The sequence below is a fragment of the Zonotrichia albicollis genome, chromosome 2 (genome assembly GCF_047830755.1).
Source record: "Zonotrichia albicollis isolate bZonAlb1 chromosome 2, bZonAlb1.hap1, whole genome shotgun sequence".
Taxonomy (NCBI): Eukaryota; Metazoa; Chordata; class Aves; order Passeriformes; family Passerellidae; genus Zonotrichia; species Zonotrichia albicollis.
The window spans coordinates 102,200,076-102,222,741 of NC_133820.1; the positions used below are offsets into that span (position 1 = coordinate 102,200,076).

Here is a 22,666-nt window from a genome sequence, read left to right on the forward strand (position 1 = left end):
AACATGGGACCATTCAGGGGAGAAGTCTGCATGTTGCATAAGTAAAAGCTCCTATATGTGGTGACTTTCCATGCTCTACAAGCAATCAAATGAGAGCTACTCCTGAAAAAAAAGCATAAAAAGGATATTCTGAATTTTTCCGTGGGCTGTCTGGGAAGAACAGGAAAACTTAAATATCAGTGTAGGCATCTGTATAACTACCAGCAGTTTTAACACAGGCTGTGCCTTACTGGGTGCCATTTGGGGAAGATTGGGCACAACTGTCCGGCCACTGGCTGCCCTACTTAACTTACTTAAATCAGAAAATATTGTCATGCATCAGTGTCTTTTTGGGGAAGCCAGCACTGCTCTGCTGCTTATTGCACATTGCACCAGGCTGTTTGCCATTTTTTCACAGAATTTATCTATCTTGTGACATTTCTTTCCAGCATAAAGATTTTGGTTTTTTTTTTTTTTTTTTTGGCTAAATCAGTATCTGTGTTCTGCCTTCTGCTAGCTTGTTTAATAGGTTTCTTTTTGAAACAAACAGAGAAAAAAAAGTGTGTGTAGGAATAGTACAACAAAATGCATCAATTAATTTAGGAGTGGGACTTTTCTTCTTTACAGAAGACAGCAGGCCTCTCTATTCTTCTAGTATATGTCTAAGTGGAAGAAGCTCCAGATAGCTGATGACTAGATTTGGTTGCTAAAAAGTGTCTATCCTTTAACATTTGCAAATTCATGATTTTCAGGCAGAGTTATACTCCTAAAGACCTATGACTGTCTTATTTGTGACAACATGGAAAATGAAAGACGTACGTAGAAAACTCATATGTGGTTGTATTATCAATTATTTCATGGTGTTCTTTGAATATTTCTAAGCTTACAAAACATGAGGATTTCAGAGCAAGAAATTTTTTTCAGTAAACCTATTACAGTAACATACCCAGCAGTTTGCACTGAATGCTTGAAGAAAATTGTATCTTAACATGTAAGAATGCCCTTTGGATGGAAAAAAAAGGCCATTTATGAGCACCTTACTTACTAAAAGCATTTTTGCTCTTCATACCTCTTACATACTTATATTATAACTAGATATTGCAATCCTGAAGTGTGGCATCTTTTCCCCTATTTTACACAGAAATTCTCTCACAGTTCAAGGTTAAGAAGGACATTCAGACAATGACTGCAAGAGAATAGTATAAAAATTCACACTGATTTGGATTTTCAGAACTGATTAGAAGTTTAGGTACTAGCAATTTATGTGCTGTTTCCAGTTTATTAGAAGTTAAAATTTATTAGCACTTGAAAAATACCATGCTAATCAAGGTAAATTTAATAATCTGATTCCTTGATTGCTAGACAGTTTACCATTTCAGAGGTACTTTAAACAAAACTAGTTTAGGAAACATTTTCTGACAGCAGATCAGCTAAAACTATTACTTGCACTGGGGAAAGATAATTTTTTCTTTCATGCTTTTTCATATGTAAATTCTCATATGTTTTCAGTAAATAACTAGTCCATATTACTCCAGTGGATATTTATTTCCTTTTCTTGCACTTTCCACTTCAATACTTCATTATATTCATCCTGATAAATATTCTGTGTGCTACCACCCTGCCTGCTACTCCAGCACAGTACAGAGGAATAATTCATGGACTACAATGGAGAAACCTAAGCCTGCCACACCAATTAGAAACAGTTCCATCAGGACTGATAGTCTAACAAATCTAGCATCAGACTCTCTTCTGAGTGCATATTTTATGTTTTAGAGATATGTATATAGTTTTAAATGGATAGACTCAGGAACACTATTCTTACTTAAGGGTGAAATTCAGACACACAGAAAAAAATGCAGTAAGTCAAGCTAAATGAATTTTCATTTTATCCCACAAGAGGTGGTGGAGACGAAAGCAAATCTTCATTGTCTGTGAGAGTGCTTCAACTCTGATGGTGGTGGGTGAAATCTACCCTAAACTCGAGACCTGTGACCCCTTCAACAGCATTTTCTCCCAAGCAGCCCACCTTCATTTGGGGAGGGGATCATCTCAGGTGAAGTTAGCTTGGAGGACATGGGGCTGCACAGGTTAAGGTATCACCTCTCAGTTATCTACACACACTGGAGATGCTGAGCTGAAGTCTGCTTCATCCTTTGCTCAGTTCCCCGACCCCAGAAGAAAGTTCTGCATGAATAAAAGTATGTAACAGAGAATTGCACAAACAGTTTGTGTGCCAGGCTAGAGCTCCTTACGTGACAACATAAATTCTTGTCTGCAGCCCACGACACCTCCAAGAACAGAGACCATGGTTTCTGCCAAACCCTCCTGGCAATGCTGGCAACAGTGCTTTGTGCTGTTTAAGCCAGATGCTTCTTATTTAAGAAAGTTATTGGAAACATATAACATAACTAAGAAACTGATGGTATCTGTGCTCATATCTAGCCAAGCTGTACAGAACTCAAGGCTGGTTTCCTTTAGGAGTGGGCTGAAATTCCTGATTTTCTGAAGGAGATATTAAATGAAGTTGGGGGACTAGAATTAACTTAGGAGAGGAGATGTGGCTGTGAGGTTGTTCATCAAGTGAAATCTTTTCAGGGTAGTGTGACACTAGAGTGAAAGTCTCCTGTTGGAAGGGAGGAAGCAAAACTGACAGGCAGAAGGAAGGAAGATATATATGGATAAGAAATTATTTTAAATCCTGAAGTATTTATGTATTTCTATTTGCCCTTTGTATATTATCCTATCTGTTCTAGCTCAATGGTTCAGATATCACTAAAAATATGTAGATCTATGCAAATATGCAGACACCTGGCTTGTGTTCTGGTGATATTGCCAGTAATGCAGAAAGTTTGGTTAGAAAAGTTAAAAACTAATAGCAATAGATTGGCATATCCACAATCCCTACATTTCTGCTTTTCTTTCCTCTCTTGTTTGTGAAAGACTGTCTGCCTTGCCTGTCTTTCTTCAGATCTTTTCCATTTCTAGGAAGGAGCTGTCTAGTGTGAAAATCCTACCTCTGCTTTTACATATCCTTTGCTGTCCACAATATTCAATAGTGTTGATACGGTTTTGGCAAGATATAATTTTTCTTTATACCTTTTTAAATCCTGTTCTTTCCAGACTGTCTCTCTTTCCCTTGAGAAGCCTTCCAGCCTATAAAAAGGAATGTAGTTCTTTAAAAATCCAAAACACAAACAAAACAACAACCTTGAGAATTAGGTTTTGGGAAAGTAAGAAATATGTGCAGTGTGATAAATAAGCATGGGCAGCTGTGTGGCTGAGATTGCATGCTGGATGTTTTTCTTATGCTCATACTGGTTGTAGTTATCTTTCCAGTTTCTCACGGCTCATAAATTATACACCCCTGCAAACCCTGCCAGCTGGAATTCAGAATTTTGTCCCTTTACCACTGGGAGAAATTGAACAATTAATGAAGCAGTGACAACTGGTGCATCCTCCCTTCATGGGAAGACAGAGACAAAACACATCCAATGTGGATGCAAAATTCAGTTACTAATACCTCCTTGTGAAATTCCTTAGACCTAAATCTGAAAGACGAGCAACCTGCTTTAATATTCTATTTCAAAATGTTTTTGCAAAAAAAAAAGCAGGAAAAATAGGATGATGAGGAAGCCATCCTGCTCTCCTGTTCCCCTGGGTGACAAACATAACCAGAGCTTTTGCTGTTCTCTGTTTTTTGTTACAGCCACGCTCCAGAGACACATGCTCCGTGCTGCTGTAAATACACTGCTTTGAATGTCAGACCTGATTTACTCTGGTTTTTGGAAAGAGAACAAAGAAAGTCAGTTCTTGAACCCAATAATGACAATAAACAGCAGTTGTTTGAAAATAGCCCAGGCAAGGGACTAAATAAAGAGAGTGCTGCTTCTGCAGTTAACTATTATCCATACTATTCCTACTAGCTGTTACTCATAGTGTAAGCACTTCCATAGGCATTAACAGTGTCACAGCTTGTCAAAAAGTAGTGTTATGAGCCAAGCCTTGAAGAACAAAACACTTGTGTGTCCTAAATTTCCGCTGTAGTGACGATAAGTGCTGTGGTTTAATCCTGGCCGGTAGCAAAGCACCACATTACTGCCTCTTACACAGCCTCCTCCCTGCCCCCAGAGGGAGAACTGGAACAGAAAGGTAAACCTCACGGGATGAGATAAAAATAACTTATTAATTCAAACATAATTATAATTTTAAACATGTTAATATTATTAATAATTGTAATAATAAGGAGAGGGAGAAAGAATAACAGGACCCAAGAGACAAAAGTAATGCACAATACCATTGCTCACCATCCACTGACTAATACCCATTCCACCCCTGAGCAGAGATTGGCTCCTTCTGGGTAATTCCCCCAGTTTAGGTACTGGACATGATGCTCTATAATGTGAAATACTCCTTTGGCCAGTTTGGGCCAGCAGTACAAACTGTGCTCTCCTGGCTTTTTGTGCAGCTCCTCATTGACAGAGCATGAGATGCTGAAAAATCCTTGACTAAGGATAAGTACTACTTTACAACTGTCAAAACACCAGTGTGTTATCAGGATTATCCTCATAGTGAATCCAAAACACAGCACAGTAGTACCAGCTACTACAGATTAAAGAAACTCTCCCAGCCAAATTCAGGACAATAAAAAATGTGACTGTCCTGAAACACAAATGGTAAAATCAAACATGATCTGCTAACTTGGATGTCACATTTTCTAGCAGAGTTCTGTTTGGATGCATTTGTGTGGTATAACACAGGGCTTTGTGAGGTTATCCAGGCTAGAGTGGATCCTGGAAGCAGCATGGTGCTGTTCAGAAAGTCTCCATAGCTCCTATTGCAGCTATGTTGCTTTCAGCAACTCAGTATTGCACCTTATTGCTAAACCTAGAAAGCCATATTTAGAATTTAGTACTTTTACTTATATAGACCCATATAGATATGTCTCAGATGCCTATGTTTGGATTCCTGTTTTTAAAAACCTTGCCTGCAAGGTTTTGCTCCAAAAATTGAATGCTAGTCAAACTATCCTATCTAAACATGTTAAAATAGTGTTACTCCTGTAAATATGCAAGGCATCATGCAACTCACTGTTTTCAAACAGATTACATCCTATATAAAAGGGGGGGGGGGGGCGTACTCTACAAAAACACGAGGCAACTGCAATAAATTATAGTGAAAGTGAAATGTTGTCCAAATTCTTGTGCATGGAGCTCCTTCACACTTCTGCTTGCTGCATCTCATTCTTCTGTGATTATTCAAAGCTTGTACCTTCCCAGGAATGAAAACATCAGCCCCAAAACTGAAAATTTCATGGAAGCAACTTTAATGGTGACATCTTCTGAGTGCCCTCTTGCCACTAGCAGCATAATTTTTTTTCACATGATGTGTACATAATTTTCTACAATGTCTAAACGCAGTCAACAATCTTGTTCCTGTTAATTGATAGATCTTCACTTTTATAACTGTTCTCAATAAAAAATCACAGCTGATGCTGTCAGGTTAAGAATCTCACAGCATGAATTTGGAGCCAAGTCAAACACAAATTACCCTGTGTTCACACTGGTAACTCCTTTTTTTTTTTTTTCTTTTTGTTTTGTTTTGGTTTGTTTGTTTGTTTGCTCTGGATCTGTGAAATAAGAGCTTTGAATTTGTTCTGATATGTTGGTGTTTATTGCATGTACTGGGCCACCAATTTCTGAACCACTTAGCTTGAGAATCTGTGTTGTGAGTAAAGTTTCTCTTCTTTCTTCTGGCCCTGCCTTGCTGCTGCCTGGACTGTAGGCACTGCAAACAAAAATGTTCACCAGAGACACCAAAGAAAAATGCTTTCTGCTTGGCAGCTCGCTCTTTCTCAAACAACAGTAGTGCTAACTTCACCATATCACTTTTTCATGTATGCAGTTTTCATGCTTTCTACAAAAATTTTATTTGCTTTAGTTCAGTTACCCATAGCTGCCTGGCCCAAAGCACTGCATGTCTTGATTTCTGTTGCAGTCTGATGGCTCAGGGCAGGAATGGCAAGGAAAATCACCTCCATCATCTTCATTTCACACCCCCTGCTGTGCAAACTTCTGTGTGTTTCAGCAGGTCTGGTACTCTCACTGGTATCAAACATGGTTTCTGTGTCTCTGGAGGCCTGTCTGTCACATAAGCTAATGTCACAGCTCTCACCTTATGCTTAATGCAAACCCCAGCCTGTGGAAAGCAGTGCCTTGTTTCACCCACACTGCCAAGCCCCACTGGGGAAGGTGGGAGACACTGAACCGTTGCCTCTTGATTTGCACTACAGGCTGCTCTTGGCTCCATGGAATTCCCAGGTTCTGCTGCTGCAAAATGGAGGCTGAATATGAGTAGGACCCCACCACCACCCATGGGGAACACATAGCACTTCAGATCTTCCTTAAAGCAATAAGAAAAGTGGAAAAACTAAAACCAAGTCAGAGAGGTGTAGTTTGATGTTGCCTTCAGCTTTCCTGTGGCTCAGATAAGTATCTCACTGTGCCACAGAACCAAGGTGTTCTGGCCCAAAGCAGCGCGTGTCAGCATCATTGCTGCCTGGGCCTGTCCTGTTCCCCTGTGAAATCACTGGGCCCTCAGTGAGGCACTGCCTCTGGCTCTTGGTGTGGGTGTGCTGCCCCACACACCCAGCCTTCACAGATTCCCTGGCTTCAGCGGCCTCCAGGTGCCTGGCATGTTTAAAACAGTAGACAGGACTTGGCAAGACATTAGGCTGATGGTTCAACTAAACAAAGCTCATCTCACCTCACTGTGAACCAGTCTGTCAAACAAACAATTAGAACAAAAAGAACCTCATTATTTTTATTTAGTTTTAATGCTCAAGCCTGTCCCTTGATCCTTTGAATTATAAAGCAATTGTGGAGCTTTATTGAACTGTACCTACCATGGAGCCTTTAATGACCTCCTTCTAGGCACCCTTCATAATGATCTGTCTAGATTATCCCACACCAAGCTCCATCTTGAAGTAGCAGGTATTCCTAGCCTTCCCATGAGGTCTATCAGGATGCTTCAATGAACCTTTCTGAGCTTCTGCTGCTAGAAATATTTGTCATGGGGAAAAAATGAGCTTCAAGAAGCTGCCGCTCCTATTACTGTTCTTTCATTTGAGGCAGGGGGAGAGAATTGGTGTTTGTGGCACTTTTCTTTCTCTCTGTGGAGCATCTGTTTCCAGAGATTGTTTTGGCTAAGGACTTCTTGCAGTTGATTTCCAAAACCAAAATTAACAAATTAGATTTTGGTCCTTTACCTCTAATAAATTTCACACAAACATGGCTCAAATGTCTTAGATGTATTTGCTCCTTGAGTTTGTAAATATTTTTTGAAGAACATTAGAGTTCTTTAGTTTTGTTTGGGTTTGGGATTTGGGCTTAGGTTGTTTTTTTTCAGTTCCTCATTTCATCATTTCATTTCATTGTTCAAACCTTGTTATCTGCAGCCTTACCATAGGAGGTTTTTTCTCAGCTCTACTGAGATAGGCATATCTAATGTTTTCTTGTTGATTGGTTGGTTAGACAGATTGACCTCCATCATGTAATGGATAGTGAGTGCCTGGAAATAGCCTCCATGCACTAGTTAATGAGTGGAAACACAGGAATTTGAACTACTAGTACCATTTGTTCAGCAAGTAACAGGGCATCTGTATTATCTGCATTCCATATTTAAATGAATGGTGCTGGCATTACAGGATGATGGGTTAAAGGTAGTATTGGTTTTCCTCTTAAATTCCCTTAAAAACACTTTGCCTCTTCCCTCCTTTCCCCCACCCCAAGAGTAGAAGGCTTGGATTTCCTTGCTAATGGATCTTGTCCATGATCTCAGATGTGTTGATATGTTGATGCTGTAGCTAGAACAGCAGGAGTAGACAAAGCTTGTGAGTGCTGGATACCAATGTGCCACTCTGGTTCTAAATGGGTCTGTACTAAATACAGAGGGATTGTTTGCTGTGGAAAACAAAGCTAAAGAATCATTCTGTCACTGAAAATAATTTGAAAATATATTCAAAATACGTTGAAAATGTACTGCTGTAACCAGCTTTGCTTTCTGTCATATGCTCTTTTTCCAGTTGGACAGCTTTCACCCTTCTTTGTTCATTCTAAGATGAGCCATCTTCTCTAGCCCTCTTCAAACCACCAAGAAGCAACTCAAAGTTTGTCTGAAAATCCAGATGGAAGATTACAAAATCGACGTATCTTAAATGAGATGGATGAGTAATGCAGCTTACTTGTCTAAATCACTCAGCAATCCAAATTACATGCCACATGGTATTCCTTAAGCTAGTCAAGAACAGTTTCCTTTTTTTTTTTTAATTAATTCAGTCTAAATGCCTTTAATAACTTCAGAGCTGAAAAGAAAGAGCACTGCTGTAAACAGTACTTTGGTTTCATCTGACCTTTGCATTATGAGATCAGCTTTTAAGATACATTATCTGGAAATATGATGGTCCTTAATTTTTTCCTCAAACACACCTGGCTAATGGATCTTGTCTATATTGATATTGAGAGATATTGAGCTAGAAAAATATGCTCAGGAAATTCAAAGGGGATCTTTAGTGAAAGTAAGGCAGTGCATTGTGTCTGCATTGCATCTATAGTGCCTTGGAAAGCATATTTTAGTGGTACTTCACAATGAGCATAGCAGAACAAATGTTTGCCTGCTTTACACACCATTCTCATAAAGAAATAAAATTGTCATTTTTAAATCTAACATTGCATCTACTTATAATTTCTAAAGTTATCTTCTTCAATTTGCTAGCAGAAAAATACTGATCCTATAAGCTTCAGCAACATCAGGTAACATCTGTGGGGACTTTAATCAATAAATAAGCTCTCTTCTGTTGTCAAGCATTTTCACCATCAAATGACTTTGTATAATGCTGTGAAAGTGGTCAACTATGCTGCGCCACTCAAGAGAAAAGGAAATTTGCTGTCTCAAAGCATAGGGAAAGGAGAATGACAGGTTATAATTATTTCCCTGGAGCTTCACCAGTGGGTTTGTGGATAAGCTTAGAGGTAAGAGCTGATGCCTCCTGGGATCCGATCTCAGAAGCACTCAACAGGGACATTTGGACTTTGCAACAGGAAGCAACCTGACACCAGACATGCCCCCAAAAGAGGACTGAAGCAGCAATTTCAGCAAATGGGGCTGCCAGATTTCCTGCATGTAGGGAAAAGACGTGAGTGCTTTGTAACATGCCAGAATCTGGGTGCTTGCTCTAATAGTAAGCTCTAGGGAGCTGTTTGAAACTCTACCAAGAAGACAGACGCTTGGAAAAAACCTCTTGGGAGTTTTGTTCTGTGCTGAGCCTTGGCTTGAGTCACCTTATTGACCTGTGATTGAATGCATCTAAAAGACAACAAGAGTTATGAGATGGAGGGATCTGGATTTATCTTGAGGCATTGTACAACAATTCTGTTAGAAATATAATTCTGTTAGAACTAACTGAAGGAGACCTTTTGCATCTCACTTTCTGAGTTTTCTTTTTAGGACCGTCATCATAAATTAGGCTTTTAGTTGAGCTAGAGAGGTGGTCAGTTTTATTCTGTCTTTCTCAGCATAAAAAAAAAAAAAATTTCCAGTAAAGTTTATGTGTTGTTTTTTCACACTAATATTTTTACTCTTCTCTCTGTCCTGTGTTGTGACTATTGTGACTTGTATTCTCCCCTCATTGTGCTCCCAGTGGAGCACAAGAGGAGAAAGGATGTAGAGCAGCTGTTCTGTACAGGTTCACTGTCCTCTGAAACAGCCTTTGTTTACTCTGTGCTGCCCCTACAACCAGGTTTAATGCCCCTGGGGTGGATGAAATTAATCACAGATCAGTTCACTGACTGTTTTAACTTCAGCTGAGAGATGGTTTCTGGCTCTTTAAAGGGGGCAGAGTATACTCTTTAAATTTTGTTGAAATATATTTTAATATAAAATATACTAAATAAGAAAATAAGAGCATGCAGTACACCAAAATCTGCTCCTGTTTCACACAGCCTGTTCCAGCCAAATGCATTAACTTTTGTTTGGGACACAAACACAGTAGGATTGTGGAGTGGTGTTTTGATTGTTTTACACTGAAGGTGCCAGCTGTCAGAGATGTGAGTGGGTTTCTGGACAGAAAGAGAATTCTTCAAGAATATGCTTTGTTAGGGCACTTGTCAGCTCACCACAGATCCACCTTATCGAGTCAGCTGTCAGAAACAAACACTTACTGCAGTCAGTTGTGTGCAGCTGATAGAACTGCCAAAGAAATTGGTATTTCTCAGTATTCTTGATATAATTGCCACATACATTCCCAGACACCGATTCCAGAAATGATATGCTGAGTCTTTTCTTCAAACACTTGGATGAAGACATTATAGTATTTACTGAGAGGATCAGCTGTAGGTGGGGGAACAGAAGTATTCTGAGACTGCTGCACCAGTCCTGGAAAGTGTCTGGAGTCTGCAGGTGCTTCTGTGCCCTGTACTCTGAGGGAAATGTTCCCCAGTACCACTGGCACCATCCAGCTGTCTGAGGCTGATGCTAAGAATATCTGCTGGTGGTATGTGGGGAGAATTCTTCCACCTAAAGGCAGCAGGCAGGACCTGTGTAGGTGCTGCCTGTGTAGGTATTGTGCGTATAAGGCACAGCCTCTCTCCCCAGTATGCTGCATAAGCACAGAAAACAGAAAACGGGTGCATAGGTGGAAGGAGAGGCAGAAATATTTTCTCTTTTTTGCAGATGAGGAGACATCCAATCTGGAGGTCTGAACACTAGCCACTGAACATGAGGGTCAGAGTCCCAAAAAAGGAATTGTTTCCCAATGTTTCCCATTTTCCAGTAGCATTGTTTAAGACGTTTGTGAAGAGAAAGGAAGAGTGTTGCATGTGAATGAAAATTCCTAGGTGTTGTGGCAATGTATTAAAACACATTGCATTTGAGTACTTGTCAAGTACAAAATGCAAGTGGCTAATGCTGCAGTCAAATGCATTTTTTCAAGAAGTCAGCTGCTTTCTTATTGCATTTATAAAATATATCTCCATGGAATTATGTTTTCTGAGACATGAATCAACACAACATATGTTACAGTGCTTCAGCTTTGTTTTCATAATGAAAAGAAGCTGTTTTAATAGCATCTGCTATAGTGCTGGGAACGTATCCTGCCACAGATTCTCAGTGAAAAAAACGCCTATTGCAAGTCAAAGAACTCAGATCCAGGTTTAAAGGAATGGAATGTGATTATGCCTGCTATTACCTAGTTATCTGTTCTGCTCTTCTTCATTTCTTCAATTATTTAGCAGAGTTAACACAGAAATGCAGTAAAGGAAACACTCAAACCCAGTATTATTTCTGGGTATAGACCAGCAAGGAATTTTTTCTTCTTTAAACCAGCAAGGAATTTTGACTGCAAAGTCCTATTGAAATATTTTTTTTTTTCCTTTAGGATGGTAGCTTTCCTTTGCTGCAGTCATCTTCTAAAATATACATTATAGATTATCTTCCTTTGAGAAAATAGTGAAAGGAAAACTTGCTGTACTGGGACTTGGTAAACAGCCTCTAATCTAATTTATATTACATGGTACCAATTACTGGGGAATTCATATACTGCTAAATGTCACTTCCGGTCTTTTCCTAGCAATGACAAAAACAATTTGTGATTCATTCTAATCACGAGAAGGCCACACATAATTCCCCTCATAACTGCAAGATTATGGCTTTTCAATGTCCTTTCACCCTTCCCACTGCCCTGCAGTAAAAGAAAATAACAGTTGTTTGGATTTTGAGTTGTTTCTCTGGGCCCAGAAACTAAAAGGTAATGACAGAACTTTTGAATAGTTTTCTCTTCTTTTGACCCTGCCAAAGTGCAAGGAGTTACAAAAAAAATGAACAGTTATGATCAGAAGATTGCACTAGGCTTTTACACATGCTAAGTAATCTGGCTGTACATAATATTTCATATTTCCATGTAGCCTGATAGACATAAAGGTGTGCAACGAGTGGAGGTGTGATATCTGTTTCAAAGAGCATTGGTCTAAATCACAGCGATGGAGATTTCTCAGGGAAAGGGGAAAGATGAAGGATGTCTGAGTACAGCAGTGGGGGTTTTGAGGTGATAAACCTAAAAACAGAGACACCAGTCTCTGCTTCCTTGGTTTGGTTTTGCAATTCTTATAAACAGAATTGTAGTCAAGTAATGCAAACAAAAGCCTCAGCTGGCACAGGGAATACTCTTTGAAAATCCCTGTTTGTTCAGTTGACAATGATATATAGATCTTTATGCTTTTGTGATGGATATTGAAATGCCTGGATTGATAAGTTTTGCTATATATAAAAATAGATAGGGGAAATATAAAACTTTGACATATAAAAGGATGATAAACTAGAAATATAATTTAAAAGAACTCTGCCAGTGCTTGAGTGTCTGGCATTTTCTGCTTCATGAATTGTAATCTTTGATGGGGGGCAGGGAGAAGAGCTCATTTTCACTCAGAGAAGCAACAGAGAGAATTTCTGATGAGAACCCAGGTTGTCTTGAAGGCACATTTAGATCTCCCTGGCTCATACTGTCAGGGTCTGAAGATCTTTTTATCAGAAAGATCTTAAGACCATGCCTGGTGATCCTCCAGGAACAACTCCCCTAGGGCTGCTAGGGAGGATGGAGTGAGGCTCTGCCAGGTGCTGACTGCAGGGTGACAACCACATCAGCCCGAGCACAGGCAAGGTCTCCTGCCCACCTCTGACCAGGGATCTGCTCCTGTATGGATGTGTGGGCACACAGCCATAAATAGGGTGGCCTTGTCTGTGAGACAGGCTGTCCCTTGTACAGCAAGACACAAATAGTTCCTGCCTTCCCACATTTCTGTGAGAAGGGGGGAGACAGATTTCTTGTGACATGAGTGAGGGTCTGCAGAGCATGCACTGCCCATGATAAACACAGATTTTGCCTATCAGAAAAGACGCTTTCCTCATTTTTTTTTCTTGTGCTGAGTTGCATCACCCTCACAGAGCAAACTTCCAATAGGCAGAAAGGTCATGGCATCTGGTCCCTGGTGAAATCTTCCCAGTATTTCTCCACCATCCTGACCTGATATTAAGATGTTTTTTAGAACATCCTGCTATGCTGATAGCAAACAGATGACAGCAGAGTTCACATACTAGAATGAGCATGGTCAGGGCTGAATTTAACACAAGGATGTGTCATTGAGCTGGAGAGCTACCTGTTCCTGCTCTTCTTCAGACTGGAATTCTTCTCATTGTGCTGTTTCTTCTCTTTCATACATCCAAGCAGATGTTGAAAGCAAAACAAACTTAGAAAAGAGAATACTCAGTTGTACTCAAGAGTATTCCAGCAGAGATTTATGTAGTTAATGGATGAAAATACAAAAGAACCCCAAAAACAGCCAGACCTCAAACATCTTCTTCACTTATCACTTTCTTCCCCCTGGAAATTATTATTCTCTATATTGAACTCCAGTATTATACTTAATGTACTAAGCAGCCCAGGTGATGATGCAATTTTGACAACATTTTAATTTATTGATGAACTAATGTTGACTCTGACAACCTGGAACATGAGACATTCTCCTACTTGCAATTTCCACTGCTACATGTTACATCAACTTGCTTATCAATCCCCTAGTCCTCCACACCCTTTTCCATGATTCCCCTTCACCATAACATAAAATGACTGAGTTTCAGGAAGCAACATCTATTCTGTGCTTGGCTAATCTCTGTTTTAATATTTGCTTGAAAGTTGTCCCTTAATAAACATTGAAATCTTTTGGAAAGGGAAAATCTGTCAGTATCACTCTTTTGACCTGTAGAAAAGATGTAAATTTACTCATACAAACTGGAAAGACATCACTGCAGACCTGAAATCTAATCCTTTGAGCTATCATGTTTGCTCAGTAGCAAAGGAAATAATGTCTAGGGACACTGAGTGGCAGTTTCACATCATGGGTATATGTTTTCTAAATACAAGGAGCAGGTTACCCCCATAGTTACAAGTACAGCTGTGTCACCTGTGTGTGATCCGACAGACAGCTGGAGCCAACAGAGGTGTGGACTGGACAGACAGTAACAAATGAGCCAATGGCCTCATGCCCAGCTAGTCAGGCTGTCATCTCTTGTAGACTGGATTTATCCATCAGGGGAGTGAGTAGCTGAGGTTCAGTTCAGAGGCAGTCATTCTGTTAATGCTCTGTGCTGCCTGACAAAAACCTCAGCCTGTTCCTGCTTAACTCATTCCTACTTTTCAAATCAAAACACAGCCAGGTCCAAGGTACTGGGATTCTCAAATAACAGCATTATTTCAGCCTCTTGTTTCAAATGCCACTGCTCAACTGGGGCAAGGAGAGTTGTGACCTGACCTCTCCAGTGGCCTCTATAATTTTCTGTGGAGTTCAATGATCTTGGCTCATAGGATCAAGGCAAAGAAGAAGAGTGTCTGGGAATGCTTTTTGCTACATGTACTGAAAGGACCTACCTGAAGAGTGCTACTTTTCATGTGGATGACTAATAAAACATGTGATGCAAGTGCAAACATCAGCATCTTGAGCAGCAAATGTGCATCTCCCAGCTTTTTGAACTTTTTGTGAGCATAGCAAGTCTGTACAATCAACACCAGAAACATGCACAAGAATATAAATGCAAGTAAAAAGCACACGTTATCTCCTCTTTAGCTTCAGCTCTCATCCCTCTTCTGATAAAAGTTCTACATTTCAAATGTCATCACTCTGCAAGAAGATACAGTTTCTTCTTTCTGAGCCTATTAACACATTCAACACAATCAAAAAGACCAGATGGGGGAAAGGACAACAAGAGAAAGATGGTAGGGGAAAACAAAACAAAGCAACACACAACCACTTTTCTGGCAGTTTTGAGAAGCATTTACTAATCTTATCTTAGGTAGAAAAATTCTGCTCTCTTTCAGGCATTCCTGAGTGTACTTAACATTGCTCTTGAGCATGCAAAACATTCCTCGTGATTGCCTGCACATCCCAGCAATCCACAGAAGATTTTACACATTTATTACACAAAATCCTTGAAATCTAATGGATCTTAAGCTGCACACGGGTTCTGAGCTCCCAGAGCTCCCTGTCACCCCCCCATCCTGCCTTTCGCTGAGTTAATCCGCAGCCCTGCCGGCTGAGGGGACTTACCAAGGGCTTTCCGATGGGAGGAAGCAGTTTGGAGCTCGCACACGCTGGAATAGCTGCTACCCAGTAATGAAGCAGGAGCTGAGAAGTCTCACTCTTTCAGCAGCTATTCAGGTAGTGCTGCCAGCTTTCTCCAGCTCTCTGCATACACACACACGGGGCGGAGGGGTAGGGAGGGGAGGGAGTGGGAAGGGGGGAGACAGGGAGAGGCACAATAAACTCTGACTATAATTATGAGAGCTCCTTTCTACAAATTGTAGCAGCAAGAGATCCCTTCAGCAGCCTTTTCAGCATGATCTCTTCAAAAAGGAGTCCCTTGCAAAAAATTGCATCCTTCCTACTCTCTTTCACTGTAAGAAAAATTAAAGCCAGCTCTCACAGAGATTTAGTCATTGATGTATCATAGAGAGGTTATTGTTGATCAGAGTTTAATTTTTTTATTTTTTTATGATGAAAGTTTTATTATAAAATCTAGCCTAGCTTGCAGTCAAAAAGAGACCTGACTTTGCTCTTTATAAGGAACAATCTCCCAGGAAAGCAGTTTAGATCAATAATTTCATGCATTTAATGACTGTATTTATGAAAGAAAGCACCCAGGCTAAGCAATTCACTAACTGAAAAGGTAACAGTTTAGTAAATACACATCATTGCCTTTTTGTACCTGCATACACCATTAAAGGAAAAATTCAATGCTACATGTAAATTCATGGAAGGATTTACAATGGAATATTATTGCATTTGGCAAAGGGATCTGAAGGATTTTAAAAAGCTTAATCTCCAAGACAGATCCTTTCTTTAAAGTTCTTCAGAATCCTATTCTTTAGAATCCTTGTTCTTTGAAGCCTTAAAATTATTTATCTTGTCATTACTCCTGATGTCACCTTTGATAAAATGAGATAAAAAATATCCTCTTCCTAAGGAAAAGAGAGAAGTGTTCTTCAATATTTCCCACCATCAATCCATCTCTCTTTCTCCCACATGATCACCCATACACTCACCTACACACATGCACAACACAATAGCAAATGTAACAACTGGGGGGCTGAAATCCTACACTTCCTTCAATCTACCAGCAGCCTGATTCCCCAGAAAGCAGTGGCTTTGTCCACGTCTTGGTACATTTCAAATGACTACAGAGTCATCTGCAAAGCAGTTGAAGAAAAGGGTGAAAAAATATAAGTAGGATGTGTGAATCTGACTTTGTCCCCATGAGCAACTGGGGAGCACCAGTAAGCCAGCTTGGCAGAGCCCCCGTGTGACAAAGACTTTAAGGACTATTTGTTGGTATCACCATTCAGATGCACCTTGAAACAAAGATGGAAATGGGAAGAAAAGAAGAGAAAATAATTGACAGAAGCCTATTTAAAAAAAATCAGTCACAACTGAGAGTTGCCTTATTGACAGTTCTATCTAAAATATGTTAGTGCTTTGCAACGTTCCATGAAAGCCTTGTTCAGCCTGCTAACATTTTTCAGGGGATGTTTTCAAACACAGTTGCCTCATTATTAATCTCCAAAACATGTACTTAATATTTACTTTTAATCAAAGAGAAATAATTTTTTAGCCTGGTAAGTTTATTAGGAAATCATAAAACATGAAGTGAGAGAAGCTTCTTCCAAGGCTTTGACTTGTCTCAGTAGAAGAAGATGAAAAGATGGAAATTTCTGTCCTTTGTTGCTCCTGCCTCCCTGCTGCTCAGAGTGTATTAGGCAGCAGGTGGTAAATACAACCTTGTGTTTAAGCTGCAGACTAACACTGCCACCTCTTGGTCCTGAAGGAGCCCCAAAGCAGATGGCCACAAAGGCATGTGGGGTCATCTGTGGCATAGACAGAGGCAGCCATGACTTTCAAGACTTGGTTTTTCTTGGTATAAAAAGCAGGGACTATTGGTGACCTATAGACCATACATTGCAACATCCTACTGGTTGTTCATGTGCTGTGGAAGTTCAGCCTCACAAAACACATTCTTCATCTGTCTATTCATCCTCTGGAGAGGTTAGTCAGGAGATTGGCAAGCTATGATGTTTGAAATGGCAGAGGACTTCTGCCAAGGTCACAGCAGTTTTGCCCCAGTACTATTGGGGATCCCTGATCCCTGTCATCATCCTCTCTCCCATCACAAGCACCCTTACTGCAGGACCTGGGGGCCTGAGGCAGCCTCACTGCACTCCCACAGCTGGCATGTCTGTGCTCCAGCAGCAGGATAAAGCAGGCTTGGGCAAGAGCTGCAGGGATCTGCTGTAGGCAGAGCCTCCCCACCTTGTGAGCTGTGCTAGCTGCAGGTGCAGGTTTTGAAAAGATTGTTTCTAGAAACTACAAGTAGGCAGTGGCAACATGTTTACTTTGGGAGGGCAACCCCAATAGCTGACATGTGAGATCTTCCTGCATTAAAAACAAACTGTCCAGCTCTTTAGCTATTCCTCCATCCGGGCTTGCTAATGAGGAGGTTCACAGAGAAGAATGGAAACAGAGTTCAAAGAATACCTCTTGCCATCATGATAGGAGGGTTCTGCTCTTAGGGAATTAGATTAATTTAATCAGATCTGTGGGTTGTCACTAGTGAGTGCATGCAACTTACACTTTAATGAAAAAAGATTCTTTTTTGCAGCGCAAGAATCTGGGAGAATTCTTCCACAAATTGCAGCTCTACAACTTGGAAAGAACTAACAAATCATCTGTGACTTGTGAATCTAATTGTATTGTGCAAAGAATGTTTCCTTCAGGGCTCTTTCCCTGATACATGTATCTATTTGCCATTCTTCTTTGACATAAACCAATTTCTGTGCTTGTCAATAAATATCCTTAATTTTTAATGAGTAATACTAAAGTCATTGACCTCCAGTAGAAGCAGGTTCTTAAAGAAATACCTCTCATTTTCTCTGAGATGTGCAACATTTTGCTTGAAGTACACCTCTGGGCTAAAATGTGCATTTAATATACTGGAGGATGAGGGTGATACCTGGGTTTGTTTTATTTCTTGCATGGATTCTGTTCTCCATCAGTATCAACTACAAGTTTTACACACTGGTATCCTGCTTACTCTCTGAAAAGAATAGACTTACCTAATACAGCATATGGTATCCTTTGTCAGTCAGTTTGGACTGGGCACTGACTGATTCCAGCAAGTTCTAATAACATTTTTTTCTTTGTCTCTTCTTCTTCTTACCCTTTCCATGATTTATTGAGCAGAATGGTTTCACTAAGGAAGGAGGTATTAGTGCATACTTTATAATGATGTCAGAATTATCCCAGTGTCAGTACTACTAATACAGGAGAATCAATATCAGTTTTACAATGAAAAGAAATCTGGATGATCTGATATATGGAAGCACATAAATCATGCATGCATGCAGCTTCTGCCTCATGAGTGACACCACACTAGCTCAGATAAAACTGATTTCTGAAGACATAACTATCCCCTTTCATTCCTTCCTCACAAAATTCTAATCATTTTACAGTGCAAAGATACAGACACAGCCTTTCAGACAATGATTTTTATGTGTGCTAGACTGCCAGAATTAAGTATGTACATCTTAATATCACAGGTGCAGGATTTTACCCCATTGATTAAAAGAATCAATTCCTTGATTCATGGAAAATTCATGAATGGGAGGAGTGAAATTTCTGTGATAAAGCTTATATTCTGTTCTCATTTACATCCAGGTAAACCTAATTTCAATGTTTTGCATCAATACTAACTGTCATCGGCAAAACAATATTAATCAAGGTAGTGCTGTTAAATCTAGTATAGCACGTAAAAAACCTGCAAATTCTATCTGAGGTAGAGATTCTCTCTGACATAGAGATTTAGCACCTGTGAATATCAATGTGTGCCTTTATAAAGTTACATAGAATCAGCAGGAACTTCTGCAATGTCATTACAGAACCCAAACCTCAAGGTCAAGCTGTAAAACCCTCAGGGTTTCTAAGCCACTGAAATTTTGAATTCATTATTCTGAGGAGGCTGTTTCTCTTTAAAAAGAAGTAGTTTACAGTGAGTGACAATTCTTTGGAACTGTGTATCAGCAATAATGCATTGCTTGTGTCAGCTGAAGAGAAAGGTAATTCACAGTAATGTTTATTAACTAATTAGGATTACATAATGTTTTGTAATCCAGGATGAGCTGGGGAAAAACTGTTTATAAAACTTTTGTGACTGTTTTTTCTCTTTTTAAAATGAAACAAATAAATTAATTTTATGTACTTCTATAAAACCTGAGATGTTGAGTTGAAGTTATGTTCTATTGAGGGCTTTTTGGAGTGTTCATAGTAAGGAAGGTTCTAGGCAGATCCATGCAGAAGCTCAGTCTCACTCACTATCCTGTAGTGGAGGGCTTCTATCCCTACATTTTCTACCCTTGCTGATTGAATGAGATGAAATATCAACAATGATTAAGCCCTCAGCATATGTAAAACTGCTGGTGTCTGCTACAAAGACACAAAGCTGAGTTAGGGCAACCCGATTGGAAGCTCACCAGTAACTTGAAATAACTTTAAACAGCATTTCTGTGCTTTTATTTACATTTGAGGAGTTTTGGTGACCATCACCACCTATTGAATGTGAGGGAAAAAAAAGCAGTTTGCATAGTAATTGCCATTGTATGGCATATTGAAAGACCTGAGAAGTAGAAAAGAAGGACTTTAGGAAGCTAATGCCTGGGCAGACTTGCTCTGGGAAGGTGACAGCTAGCAGAACATCTCTGTGAAATATGGAAAAACAGCAGCACAAACAGGTGAGTTGGGTATAAAAGTGCTCACTGCTGAGTCCAGTGTTTTTCCAGCAAGCTTTTAACTCCCCATGTTTTGATCTAGCAGAAAGTCATCACAGAGCATGGCTTTCTTTATCACTCTCTGCATTTTGAATGTGTCAGAAAATTTCAGCCCCAGCCATTAGAGCAGTGGTACCAGCACTCAAGTTAACTGATCTGGCTGCAGGTCTGTTTAGGCTGCCTCTCCATCACCATAAAGGTGCTCTTCCAGTAACCCCTGAGTGATCTAAAGGAGCTTGTTTCCTTCTCCTGGCTCTGGATGGCTGTAGTGGAGGCTAACAAGAATGTGTGTGTGTGTGTGCTGCTGTGCTTGATGAGGAAGAATCACATAAGTGTGACAGGAAAAGAAACCTGCAAACAGGGATTGTACCGTTTGCTTTGAAAGAGTTGAAATGTGTCATTGTATTGATGTCTTCTAGACCTGAGTGCCATAACTGTGGGGCAATCACTAAAGTGTCTGGGATGTGCCTAATTGTGCATGGTTTCATGATACAATATAAGATTAATTATCAGCTTGCCTCTGTCAAAAGGGAGAGTCTTATTATCCTCTCCCAGCTCCTCATCCCAGCTGTGATTTTTGTGGCATATTTTGAGCCAGACCTGGCTCTCATCTGAGTGCACAACAAGAAGTTCAACACATTTAAGAGGCAGAAAATTCACCCAGCATATAAAAGCCGGTGATGAATCTCTGTGGCAGTGTATAGAACGAGTTTACTCCAAGTAAAACAGAGTGACAGCCCAGGACCAGGTAAGGGAGGAGCAGAGGTTATCACATTTCCTTTTCAGCAATAGGGAGCACAGCTTATCATAAAATCATACAGGAGGATACCTCTGAGGTACTGTGCTGCATTGCAACTCTCTGCAGTCACAGCTTCCTTTAAGACTGGTTTTACATTAAACATTGTGCTATGCAGGTTTAATCAACAAGGAACAATGTACTGCACCATCAGAAAATTAAGCACCTCTACAAGAAACCAGATTTGAAATGGACCAGGGCTATTCCTTTAGATTATCACAGAGAAAAGAAAAAATCAACAACCTTCTAATTGTTTTTCTCTTTTTCCAAGAGAAAGGAAAAACAGGATTTCACTGTTGACTTTTACTGTGAAGGGCTACTGATTAACCCAGATCTTATAAAAGATAATGGGGTTAAGAGCATGAGAAAGGGGAAAAGATAACATGGAAAAGGAAAATTGACAGAAGTCCTCACTTCAGTCTGAGCCTAAACTCACATGAAAACAACACAAAGACTTGGGTTATGCACAGAGCATTGCCCACCATATCATACAGGCAGAGGTGGTTAAACCTAGGAGAGCAGAGCATGTGTGTGCTCATGCAGTGTGTTCATGCAGTGGTTGTGCTTGGAGGCAGAGGCATCAACCCCTTAAGCCATGCTGCAGCTTCTGTCCAGATCCCAGCTTTGGGCAGAAAGTAGAGCATGGAGGAAGAGGAGTCCTGCCCTGTTGTTGCCTGGATTTGTCCCTGTGCCCAGAAGCACAGTGATGCTCCCAGACACAGAAGGATGTACATCCAGCAGGAATGCAATCTAGCTGAGAAAATGATGGTTGAAAACATGAGACAACACAGACAAGATCAGGATCACATCAAAAAACAGCTATTCTTTTTAGGGAAAGTACAAATAAATTTCCTATCATTAATCTGACATCCCAGGCTGACTTTCTTGCAGGACATAAGTCCAGGCTGCTGTCTGCTAATTTTCCATGACTCCTCACTTCCTCCTCAGGCATAAAAAAGTTTTCTGGGCCATAACTGCTTAGCTGCACTGCCTCTGCCCCCTCTGCCTCCTCTGCAAGGAGCCTGGAGGGGGGAATATGACAAGGATGTGAGGGGTGGCTGAGGGACTCAGGCTCTGTCTCAGTACCACTGGAATGATAGTTGCACCTTGCCATGCCTTGGTAAATAGTTGTCCCTAATGGAAGAGAAGGCTCTGCCTTTGAACCAAGCCTTGTATTGTTAGTGAGGACACAACCACTGGTGGCACAAGGCCATCTGATGACACCTACAGCAAGGGAGAAAGTATCATCAGCAACCTCCAGAAAAAGAGGAAGGAATTGAAATCCTACACTGGCTACCATGGAAGCTGGATTGTCACATAAAAGCTGAATGGAAGCAGTGGATGCAAAAACTGGGGAAGAAAATGAACATTAGCTATTTTTATTGTATCCCTGAGGGAGAGAGATGAGAACAAAGAATGCCAAAAGCATAAGAACAGCTGATAAAGGTTTACTCAGCTCAGAAAATCCTACTCTAACATTTCTTATTCTATGAAATATAAATTAAGCCATTAGTACTTGAGGGGGTTTGATTTCTGAATATGTACAAATCTAAATGCATTCTACTTGGTGTCTGAAAACCTTGAAAGCCTGAGAAGACTTGAGATTATCCTAGCTACACAAATAGGGCATTGTAGGAAAGTCCTCTTTTATTTCTTACTCTGACCTAGGTAAAATAGTGCAAATTTGCTCCTTATGTGAAAAGACCATATGCTGTAGCCAAAATATTTGGAGTAGATCTTTAGCTAAAAATTTTTAAATGGAATTAGTGCAGTTTACACCAGTAGAGCATCTAGGAACTTGAGACAAATGTAACAGAGGAACAACATACTGCTGAATCAGTTTGCTCTTTTTATTTTCAGTTAATTCCCCCAAAACTGCCTGTGCATGCTCTAGGCATTTTTGCAAAGATTTGGTTTAAATTCACCATGTTGCTATGCACTTAACTGTGAGTTTATATTTTAGCTCAAAGAATTCATGT

The 22,666-nt window shown here is 40.1% G+C and overlaps 1 protein-coding gene across 3 annotated transcripts in view; it reads right to left on the reverse strand.

Annotated features, from left to right (window-relative positions):
- ST6GAL2 (ST6 beta-galactoside alpha-2,6-sialyltransferase 2) overlaps positions 1 to 15,415 on the reverse strand; it is a 178,799-nt gene extending 163,384 nt beyond the window's left edge. For all 3 annotated transcript variants that reach the window (XM_005487975.4, XM_026794017.2, XM_074535879.1), the window contains exon 1: positions 15,126 to 15,415. The gene's annotated coding sequence lies outside the window, so the exon portion shown is untranslated. The remainder of the gene's footprint in view (positions 1 to 15,125) is intronic.
- Positions 15,416 to 22,666: the final 7,251 nt, after the last annotated feature.